The sequence below is a fragment of the Nuphar pumila genome, chromosome 5, assembly GCF_984573655.1.
Source record: "Nuphar pumila chromosome 5, dmNupPumi1.hap1.1, whole genome shotgun sequence".
In the NCBI taxonomy this organism is placed as follows: Eukaryota; Viridiplantae; Streptophyta; class Magnoliopsida; order Nymphaeales; family Nymphaeaceae; genus Nuphar; species Nuphar pumila.
The window spans coordinates 110998111-111010829 of record NC_143253.1 but is presented as its reverse complement, the minus strand read 5'-3'; the positions used below and the strand labels follow the sequence as shown (position 1 = coordinate 111010829).

The 12719-nt window shown below is 38.4% G+C and overlaps 1 pseudogene across 1 annotated transcript; it reads right to left on the bottom strand.

Annotated features, from left to right (window-relative positions):
- Positions 1 to 10668: 10668 nt before the first annotated feature.
- Positions 10669 to 12428, bottom strand: LOC149838115 (zinc-finger homeodomain protein 2 pseudogene; annotated as a pseudogene). The gene has a single exon (XR_016432164.1). The product of XR_016432164.1 is annotated as a zinc-finger homeodomain protein 2 pseudogene (transcript).
- Between the last annotated feature and the right edge of the window lie 291 nt (positions 12429 to 12719).

Below are 12719 nucleotides of genomic sequence, written 5' to 3'. Positions count from 1 at the left end.
TACTTGATGTGAATGACTTGAATGTATTGTAATACTTGATGCAAATGAATGTGTTGCATTGCAATACTTGATGCGAATGATTTGAATGCATTGCAATACCTAATGTAAATGATTTGAATGCATTACAATACCTAATGTGAATGATTTGAATGCATTGCAGTACCTGATGTGAATGATTTGAATGCATTGCAATACTTGATGTGAATGACTTGAATGCATTGTAATATTTGATGTGAATGACTTAAATGTATTGTAATACTTGATGCTTATGAATGGGTTGTATTGCAATACTTGATGTGAATGATTTGAATTATTTGAATGCATTGCAATACCTGATGTGAATGATTTGAATGCATTACAATACTTGATGTGAATGACTTGAATGTATTGTAATACTTGATGTGAATGACTTGAATGTATTGTAATACTTGATGTGAATGACTTGAATGTATTGTAATACTTGATGCAAATGAATGAGTTGTATTGTACTTGATATGAATGATTTAAATTATTTGAATCTATTGTAATACTTGTTGCGAATCATTTGAATGTATTGCAATACTTGATGCGAATGATTTGGATGTATTGTAATACTTGATGCGAATTATTTTAATGTATTGTATGACATTTATTATTTGTTAGAATATGGTTCGTGGAGGTTACAGTGGTCATTCATCCAGTAGTAGCCAGACCCAACCTTCATCTTCACGGGCTCCTGTGATAGGTATATCATTTAACTAATTGGATGCTTGATTAGTTGAAATGCACATTCTGAGAATTTCTAACTTATTTTTTTACAAATGATGTTTTGCCTGTACACGACCCATCTTCACCAGTTGATCACACAAGTCAGAAGCCAATACAGAATGCAGAGTCTTCTCAGTCTGGCACAAGAAGACTCATTTGAATAGTGTATATCGATAATCGATCGTAAGTATTTCGTTTTCAATTATTGCATATCTTATAAATATTTTATATTAATATTTACTGTGTACCAATTCATACACAACACGAGGTTTGAGTCATAAGAAGTAATACGCGAGATTAGAAATTCACTTCTTCAACATCTACCAGGACCAGTCGCTTAATGGAAAGAGTATCTAAAAGAGGTGATAGATAGATTGTGGTCCTCATTCACGGTATACAATTGTTTCTCATAGTTAATGTGTTTCATATTTATTTTTTTTTAGTCATGTCTACTAACTTTCTGAAAATATTTATAGGCTTCGAATCGCTTCACAACTACGGTGGAGGAAAATGATGCAAGGAAGGTGTGGCAGAAGGTGCCTGCCAATCGATTTGCAGACATGATGCACAATATGAAGACTGCAACAAAAAAAACATCTGGCGAAATAGATGATCCACTACAGTGGAAGGGCCATGACCCTATTACTATCAAGAGAGATTATTGGGATGGAATGTGCGATAAGTAGGCAGAGGATGCATTTTGAAATCGCTCTGCGAAGGCTGCACAAAATTGAGCGAAAATGCCCGAAGCCCATCTACACACAGGTGGATCTAAGACATTTGGGAGCCACCTGAAGAAAATGGTAACTCATCAATATATAATATAAATTTTATAAGTATTGTTGCAAACTTGTTAACTAAATCTTTTATCATTTAACTTTGCAGGAAGCAGAAAAAGGAGGCATTGTACCATATAAGGATGTGTTTGTTGAAACACATAAACGGAAGACCACGGGAGACTTCGTATCAGAGAAGGCGAGAACGACAATAGTATGTATTTATTCTATTAATAATTATTGCAATATGCAGGTTATCATAATGTTATCATTAATTATTAATGCATACTTTAAACATTATTTTGTAGGAGGCATATGAGCAACAGATGGTAGAGCGATATGGCGATGACGCTACTCAACATCCATTATTTGATCCTACAGCATGGGTGACTGCAACAGGTGAACCCAAAAAGGGTCATGTGTTCGGGTTTGAGAGTAATATGAACACTTCACCTGTTATTGCTTCTTTCAGTTACGGCTCACAGACTTCTTCCGTCGACATAAGCTCCAAGCAGCAGCCTATTCTTTCCGGTGATGATGTACGCCAGATCGTTAAGGACACAATGCGTGACTGTTTCCCTGAAACCGTCGTCGACGTTCTCCGAGCTGAGTTCAACAATTTTTTGCTGAACAGGGGAACTTTGATTGCAGGTCTCTCTCAGGTCTGAAAGTTTCATGCAATATATTGCATGTCGTTAGATTTCATGTAACTTTGATTGCCTTAACATATTCAATTTTTTGACTGCCTTAGAACACATATGAGCATGCTATAATCACATATTCAGTTTTTTGACTGCCGTAGAACACATATGAGCATGCTAGAATCACATATACAACTTTTTAACTGCCTTAGAGCACATATGAGCATGGTAGAATCACATATAGAGTTTTTCTGACTGCCTTAAAACACATATGAGCATGCTATAATCACATATTCAGTTTTTTGACTGCCTTAGAACACATATGAGCATGATCGAATCACATATATAACTTTTTGCCTGCCTTAGAGCACATATGAGCATAGTAGAATCACATATAGAGTTTTTTGCCTGCCTTAAAGCACATATGAGCATGCTATAATCACATATAAAGTTTTTTGCCTGCCTTAGAACACATATGAGCATGATAGAATCACATATAAAGTTTTTTTGACTGCCTTAAAACACATATGAGCATGCTATAATCACATATTCAGTTTTTTAATTGCCTTAGAATACATATGAGCATGCTATAATCACATATTCAGTTTTTTGACTACCTTAAAACACATATGAGCATGCTAGAATCACATATAGAGTTTTTTTACTGCCTTAGAACACATATCATTCATGATAGAATCACATATAAAGTTTTTTGCTTTGCCTGCCTTAGAGCACATATGAGCATGATAGAATCACATATAGAGTTTTTCTGACTGCCTTAGAACACATATGAGCATGCTATAATCACATATTCAATTTTTTGACTGTCTTAGAACACATATGAGCATGATTGAATCACATATATAGCTTTTTGCCTACCTTAGAGCACATATGAGCATGGTAGAATCACATATAGAGTTTTTCTAGCTGCCTTAGAACACATATGAGCACGATATAATCACATATAGAGTTTTTTTACTGCCTTAGAACACATATCATTCATGATAGAATCACATATAGAGTTTTTTGTCTGTCTTAGAGCACATATGAGCATGATAGAATCACATATAGAGTTTTTTTACTGCCTTAGAACACATATGAACACATGATAGAATCACATATAGTGTATAATTTATTTCAATATATTTTGTTTATCAATACTGACTGTTCTTTTCTTGTGTAGGTTGCTAGCGATAATCAGCGCAACGGAGCTGAAGGGATAGATCAAGGCAATGAACAAGAAGACACACAAAATCTTTGGCGATTATTAGATTAATGTGTTGAATTTGTTCTATTTTTTTTTTGTTTCAAAAATGTAATTGTTGAATTGTAAATAATTAAACTGGAACGATTAATTGTTTTAGTTTCCTTTTATATAAAATTTTATGTGTACTTTGTTTTTTATTTACAGAAAATATAAATTATACAGGAAATATAAATTGTAGCGTTCTCGATATTTAATTTTCAAATAATTTTTTTTTTCTTGTTTGCGACGGATTAGCGATGGATATATCCGTTGCTATACATATAATTTAGCGATGGCTGTAAATCCGTCGCGAAGCCGAGGTCGCCATTTAGTACCGGCGGATTTGCGACGAAATCCGTCGTTCGTTATTCTGTCGCAATTAGCGATGAAACTGGCGACAGATTTATTCCGTCGTTAGTTAGCGTCGAAAAATTTGCGACGTAAGCTATCCGTCGCTACTGTGTCGCTAATCCGTCGCTAAGCTGGTTAGCGACGGAATAAGGTCGTCGCTAATCTATTGCTTTGTTGTAGTGTTTTTTCACAACTCCAGATCAAATCCTCTACACTTAACAAATACTTACATTATCGAACCATATACGCATGTATAGAACTTAGTGTTACATATTAAGTATATTTACTCGATGTATGGGTCGATTGCTGAGCAATTAAAAAGGATATAGATTTGTGCTACGTCTTGCTCTCGATCTTTCAAGAGTCTTGACCGACAACTGTCAAATGCATGCCTAAGTGGTTGAAATATTGATAATTTGTCAGCTACAGTAAATTGTTCTTCATCATCATTACGAGGTGGGCATGTGTAACATGTTGGAATGTGAGGTTCAAAGTTCATAGATGATAAATTTGAAATCTCTTCTAAAGTGTACGCCTCACAAATAGAGCCCTCTACTCTTGCTTTATTCCAAACCTTTTTTTTTGAAGTCAAACATGCATTTGTCAACAATATATATCTCAGATTACAATAAATTTCTCAATAGCATTGAAGAGAAAAATATAAAAAAACATATATCTTTCAAATGGGTACATCCACTGATATTGCACAAGACCACCAACCCTTAGTTCATATGGTAAATGTATGATCACATGTTCCATAATATCGAAAAATGCTTGCAGAAATATCTTCTCTAACTGACAAATAATAGTGACAACAGAATCCTCAAGGTTCTTTACCTCATATACTACGACTTCTGATGCACATAATGTTCTAAAAAATCTACTCAAATCGAACAATACCCTTCATATAGGTTTGTCTAACATATCATGGAATGCTAGAGGTATCAACTGTTGCATAATGACATGACAATCATGACTCTTCAACCCATATAACTGTCCATCGTCTATCTTCATAGCCTGAGCAATGTTAGAGATGTATCCATCTAGAAATCTCAACTGTCTCAACCATTGACATACCTGCTTTATTTGATCTGGTCCAAGCACGTACCTTATCTTTGGTTTCAGTACTTTGCCATTGTACTCTTTGAGTTCCAATTCTGGTCTTTTACATATTACTTTTAAATCCATACGAGCATTCAGATTATTCTTTGTTTTTCCTTTCACATTCATTACCATATTTAACATATTGTCAAATACATTTTTCTTCACATGCGTCACATCCAAATTATGTCATATCAATAAGGTCGGCCAATATGGTAGTTCCCAAAATATAGATTTCTTTGTCCAATTGTGATCCTTTCCAAATCCAAGGAAGGGCGTCAAACTACAGACATCTGTCAGTTCACATGAAAAGTATCGTAATCTTTTTAAAATCTCTATGCCAGACAACCTTGTGGGTGAACCTTTCATTTCAGTTGTGCCTGCTCGAAACACATTCCTTTATTGTGGGAATGGATGGTCGCTGGGTAGAAATAAACGATGACAATCAAACCAGCATGACTTCCTTCCATGCGTCAATCCAAAAAATTTTGTATCCTTCATGTAGTACGAACATGCCAACCTCCCATGTGTGCTCCAACCAAATAACTTACCATATGCAGAGAAGTCACTGATTGTCCATAGAACAACAACCTTCATATTGAAGTTTTGTTTTTTGTGGGCATCGTACGTGAGAACACCGCCATCCCACAGTATTTTCAGTTTATCAATCAATGGCCTTAAATATACATCAAGATTTTGGCCCAGAGAAGTCGGACCAGGGATCAATAGAGACAAAAAAGATTTAGACGTTTCATATATAAGCTTGGTGGAAGGTTGTATGGAGTTACAAATACTGGCCAGCATGAGTATGGAGTTGATCTACCCCCAAATGGATTAAATCCATCTGTACATAAACCTAGCCTAACATTTTTCACTTCCATTGCGAAGTTCTGATGAGTACGATCAAAGTGCCTCTAAGCTTCCACATCAACAGAATATATGATCGTGTCTTCATCATGTGAAACTTTATTTGCATGCCATATCATTTGTTTAGCAATCCTCGAAGACATATACAGTCGTTGCAATCTAGGGTAAGAAAGAAGTAGCGGAGTGACTTGTATGACACTTCTTTTGACCTCGTGCTACCATTTCTTTTTGTCTTTAGCTTGGATCGAGGATGCCCACATGACGAGCATGATCTGCTATTTTCTTGATCTTTGAAATACAACATGCACTGATTTGGACAAACATATATCTTTTGATACCCATACCTAGAGCGTTGACCATAACCTTCACACGATAGAGATTTTCTGACAATTTCTCATCTTTTGGGCAATATACTCTTCACAATAGAGCACAGACGGTCAAAACATGATTGACTCAAATTATACTCTAACTTCAAATTCAGTAGTCGAAGAACTGCAAACAAGATAGTGTGACTCTAGCAACCATTCCACAATGACTCACCAACATCTTCAAGTAAGCCATAAAATCTACTAGTTGCATCGTTTGTTGCTTCTTCCTTTACTCCAGTTGGTGTATCACTATGTCCCATAGCAGAACCCATTTCTAGTCCTGCGACATCAAATATCAAATCTATATATGGATTACCGTGCACCACATCCACCCGTGTATCAAAATTATTCTAAAATTCTTCACAATGAAGCGTTCAATTCTGATAATCACTAACAAAACCCTTCTTGTATAGGTGATGTCTAACGCCATGAGGTTCTATAAATTCATTGTTCTTACACATCGTGCATGAGCATCTGATCTGACCGGTGGGATCCACTGTACCGACACTTGCCATTGCAAATTCAATAAAACTGTTAACACCATCCATATATTCATGCAATACCTCATTATCAACTATCCTACGGTACATCCATTCACAGTTTGCAGCCATTTTGTTCTATAATGTTACAGATATTATCATCACCAGTTAAAAGAGAATCTTAATAATACTATGATGAAAAAATATCTAATTTATCTATTAATTCTTGTTTGGTGATTGTTTGTGAGCAATTTTTTATTTTAATTAATGCGTAATTTTTTTTCTCTCTATACCACAAACATGCTTAACATAAAATGCAATTTTATGAACTATTATGCATGCATTGATAATTCAATATTTTCGTGTGTAACACCATGACATCATATTTATACACATCACGAGGATATTTAGAATTATGAAATCACATTCCATAAAATAATACATTCAATTGAAGTATATTTTTATGATACAATTTCACATGGAAGGCATAATCAACTAAAAAATAATTTCATGCAAGCATGGATGCAAATACATCAAACATTGTAATACATTCAAATCATTCATATAAAAATAATGTCAAACATGTACCTACAACAAACACACTCCAATATCCCGCTAACTACTACCATGCTTAGCATGAAATCTGTACTCCAAAAATAAGAACACTTTTATTTTCATACATTAAAATCATGCTAAGCATGATCTCCAAACTCCATCAAAGCAGTCTTAGATATCTACAACTAAGTGAGTGTGTGAACAGAAAAATGTTGCATTCATGTGATGCGCTTGCATTACTTACTCACCACGGGTATTTACCCGATTTGAATTGCTTTTACCTTTGCAATTTTTTCTTATTTTTTTTGCATTGCATTTTTAGCAGCATGCGATGCTTAGAACTAAGAATCACACAATTAACTCAACAACTTACCTATAAAGCACAAATATACAAAACAATATAGGGAGGAGGCTCGACCCCTCCCTGGTGAAAAAAGAAATAGGAAGGGGTCAGAGTCTCTCCCTCGCATCCCGTAAGACAAAGAGGGGGCTCGGCCCCTCCCTGGCGATAAAAAAGGGAGGGGGAACGACCACTCCCTCTCATTCCGTAAGACATGGAGACAGGGAGGGGGGACAACCCCTCCCTGGCGAAAAAAATAACAGGGAGGGGGATCGACCCCTCCCTGACGAAAAAACATGGGAGGAGGCCGAGTCACTCCCTCGCATCCCGTAAGACAGGGAGGGGGCTCGGCCCCTCCCTAGCGAAAAAAAATAGGGAGGGGGCTCGGCCCCTCCCTGGCGAAAAAAAAAACAGGGAGGGGGCCGAGCCTCTCCCTGGCAAAAAAAAGGGGAGGGGCCAAGCTCCTCCAATGTAACCCGTAAGACAGGGAGACAAGGAGGGGGCTTGACCCCTCCCCGGTGAAAAAAGCATAAGGAGGGGGCCAAGCCCCTACCTCGCATCCCGTAAGACAGGGAGGCTCGACCCCTCCTTGGCGAAAAATGAAACGGCCGGCGATGCAACAGAAATAGAGAGGGGAGTCCGGGGTTACCTGAGTCGAAGGGAGATGTGTCACCGGGGAAAAGAGGTCGTCGACCGAGGGAGCCTCCTGGAGAGTAAGGTCAGAGAGGGGCGAAGACATGGAGATCGTCGATGCAGTCGCCAGCGACTCTAGTCGTCGGTGGCCATTGAGGAAATGAGAGGAGACACAGAGAGGGGGGGGGGGGGGGGTTCTCGGGGTCGTCGTCGGGGTGTCTGCCAGACACAGGAAGGAAAAGGTGGTCGAGGCGGTCGTCGGACGACGAGAGGTGGGCAGGGTGGCGGGAGGTGGGCGGGGTGGTCGTCAGAAGGCGGTAGGTGGCCAGGGCGAGATACACGGGAGAAAGAGAGAGAGAGAGTTTTGTGCCCTAGATGGGCATTTTACATAAAAAATTAGTGACGGATTCGCGACGAAACAATTCCATCGCCAACACTGACAATACTTAGCGACAAATTCACGACAGAAATATTTCATTACAAACACCGTCGCTAATCAGTGACGAAGTAGCGGCAAAAAAAGCTGTCGTTATTTCGTCGCTAAGTTATGACATAGTTTGCGATGAATGTAATTCTGTCGCTACTTAGCGACGGATTTTGGCGACGGAATTGTTCCGTCGCAAATCCCGCAACTAAATCAAATTTTAAGGACGACTCATTTTCTCTCGCTAATCCATTGCAAAATTGTGATAAATTATTTTCGTCGCTAATTGACGTTTTTCTTATAGTGTATATAAAGAAATTAACATATTCTCATATTTTAGAAGGAAATTTGCATGTTTAGGAAAAAATTCACATATATAGGAGAAACTTTATATATATTTAGGGGAAAATCTCTCTCTCTCTCTCTCTCTATATATATATATATATATATATATATATATATATATGAGAAAATTTGCATGTTTAAGAGAAAATTCACATATGTAGAATAAACTTTGTATATATTTATAAGAAAATTTACATATATGAAAAAATTTATATATTTAAAAAGTAATTCTTATATATATGAGAAAATTCGTATATTCACATATTTTAAGAGAAAATTCGCATGTTTATAAGAAAATATGCATATATAGGAGGAACTTCACGTATATTTAAGAGAAAATCCACATATATTAGAGAAACTTCATATATATTTAAGAGAAAATTTGCATATATAAGAGGAACTTCATATATTCACATATTTTCTACAGAATAGTCTTTATTCTCAAATCTATATCTCTTCGATCCGACGTTAAAACCTGCATTTTTACAGTCATTGAAAAACTAAAACACATAATTATAACTTTACTTATTTGAGTAAGGAATAATCGAAAAGTCTATCTTTCAGAAAACGTTTCTTCTCAACTGCTCATAAGATCAAGGTGATCTTTGTAAAATTAGAATGCTAACATCAGGATTTGTCTTTATGTTTTTTTTTTTTTGAATTTTTGATGCACATATTTGAGAAAAAAATCACATATTTGAAAAAAATTTGCTCGTATAAAGGTTAAAATGCTACAATCTTTTTTTCAAATAAAGTATAGACCCAAGGGGTTGTTCACGTGATCTCAAGCTCGTGGATAAGGAGATATTTTCCCTACTACAAATTTGAGTCTTCATGTGGGCACCCTTCGGACAGGGACGGCAAGAGGTTTCCTGGGGGTCAAGGGAGGCACCCACGGAGTTTCAACCGAAAAGGTGACCATAGTTATGGCAGGTTATTGGCCAGGTTTCGAATCTCGGGCGCCATGTCACCTTAAAAAAGATAAAAAAAAACTAGGCCAAGATGAAATTTCCAGCTTTGAGTGATTGGTAACCACGCCCTGGTACAGATTTTTATGAGGGTTAAAATGTATGATCATATTAAAACCAGTTACAGGATTTTTTTTTTTAGCCAAACCATATTGAGAATTTAATCAATATTCAAAGTGAGAAGCGGCTCCACCATACAGCATATCAAAAGCCAACAACATCATAGGTTTTCATCATATATTTCAACTTGCAAGATTTCTCAAAAGCTGCTAAAAGAGTTGCATGCGGATTCTGCGACTATTTTGTACACCACAAGCAAAAAAAACCCTCTAACTTCAGACTAAATACCATTTTCACTGATGAAGTATATGGTTACTTTCAGATTACATGTATGTTACTGGGTAATGTGGTAAATGAAACTGCAACGTCAAATTTCAATAGCATGGAGTGGCGTCGAGAGCATTGTGAGTGCAGAAGAAGTGGGTTCCTTTAAACACACGAGCAACCAGCAGGTTCGTTTAGGCTCTGTTTGGGAGCCTTGAATCAGAGGTGTGTTGCGGTTTCTCCTTTCATGCTTTCTCTGCTGTTTGAGAGCAGTGTTACCAAAGTACTGCATTGGGAATGGTGTTGACAGCACCAATACTACATTTGAACAGGATGTTTTCAGCAACTCCGTCATCAGCGTCATCAAGATCACATTTTGGCAAAATCACATTTTGTTAAACATGGAAATGTTGTTTCCATGCCAATGCAAGGTTTCCAAACAGAGCATTAGAGTCAGACAACAAAGGTTTGAAACTACATGGCAGACAGATAAGAACACAAACCTAATGTTGAAGGATTATTATTGCATTAGAGATGTAAACCCCAGAATCCAAACAATTCAGGGACTTGTACATAACCGAAGAGAGGAACCGAAAAAAAACAAAAACAAAAATACAAACGGAAAACTCTAGACTGCATCAAAATGAAAACAAAAACACGTTATTGAAGAATGTTTCCCTCCCCTGCAGCATTAGTTTGAGAACGGACTTCTCAGGCAATAAGCACATCCTAGACAAAGAAAAAAAAATAGAGAAGGGAAAACTTGTGCTGTGCTTCATGATGAGTTGGAGTTCTTCTTGGCCAAATTGTGTTTGTTATTGTGCATCCAGACCTTGAGCACCCTCCTCTTGACACCGATCTCTTGGCAGAATTGCTGCACCACTGCCTCCTCATGCTTCTGTATCCTCCAACCAGCCTTCTCCGCAAAGCTCAGCATCTTCTGCTTCTGCTCTTGAGTAAACTTCGTCCTGAGTCTCTTCTTCACGAGAGGAGGCCTGCTTAGAACACCGCCACCTTCCTGTTCATCAGACTCTGAGGGTACCCCTAAATTGTAGGACATCACCACCGGCGGTGGCCTTGATGATATCAAGCCGTTGGTGGGGTACCCATATCCGTATGCTTCAGAACCCGTGGAGATGAGCAAGCCCTTGCCCACCTTCCTCCCCATCTTGAGATGGTAGGTATGGTTGCATGAAGAAGGTATGTGATCACCACCTTGATCAACATCTTTCCTGTGGAAGTTTCTGTGGCAGTTGCAGGCGGAGCATTTGAGAGCATCGAGGGTGCCCTCGGGGCCAGCGGGCATGAACTCCCCACAACCGTCAGTGGCATTGCCACCCATGGCTGCTGCATGGTTCTTGAGGCACTCCCTGTACTTGATCTTGACCCCCTCCTCCTCCTTGTAGGGCAGGTCATGGTCATGGTGAAGGCTGCAGGTGCCATTTGAGGGCGGGGGTACTGACCCATGTGCCACAATGTGACCACTTCCATAGGTGCTACTGATGGGGACTGGAATCTCCACCCCACAACCATGACCAGACAGCTCCATTTCCTCCTCCCAGACACAGATTTACCAAGTACAAAGCAATGACGGTTGTTTCTGGTCTAATATATTGGGAGGATGTCAACTTTATGACTTTTGGACAAAATATGTATCCACAAGTTTTTTTCCTCTTTTCCGTTGCTTCGACTAGGAAAACAGGGCCTTCCAGGAATCAAGAGATCGGGAGACACTGTACAAACTTAACAAAGGCTAACAGTTTCTTTTTAGTCCGAGAAGAGGAGAAGAGAGGTAACAAACGAGCCCAATGAAGCTGAGGAATATTGTGAGTCTGTTGAGACAACATTTGAAGGAGCTATACACGGTGGAAGGGTACTAAAGGGTAGAACTTTTAAAGAGGAAAAACTATAACAGGCATTGAAGTTGGATCAGTTAATGGGATTGACATCTAAGGCAGAAAGTTGCCAATCTGTGAAGGCAGAGAGTTGCAAATCTGTGAAGGGAAGGGTCAGCACTAACATCGTGGTGCCACTCAGCAAGAAAGACAAAAACAAGGGACACCCCCAACCAAAGAGGACAAAAATTGGTGGTTTGCTCGGAATTGCACTACAGAAGCTAGCGAACACAGGCGCACGGATTAGACAAAGAAGTCGATTGTTTGGAATGGAAATCAGCCGGGTTGGGGGTGGTGACAAGCGGTGTCTCCCTCTCAGAGTGAACGAGTGATATTGGACAGAATGAATGAGTATGAACTGCCTCTCCTTGGACTTCTTGCTGTAACGAGGCCAGTTTCTTTAAGATGGTTTAAGAACTATGAGAGAGAGAGAGAGAGAGAGAGAGAGAGAGAGGTTGGAAATGAAAGGAAGGAGGAACAAGAAATAAGAAGTTATTGTGGGTGGGTTTAGCTGGTCAGCCATTACATCTGTGCTGAGAGAGAGAGAGAGAGGTTAAGGAGGAGAGAAAAGCAGATTTTACGAGACAAAGAGGACAAACAGTTTTACTAGGGAGAAAAAAAGTAGGTTTTGCTTGCACTAGTACGCATCAAGCTTACGC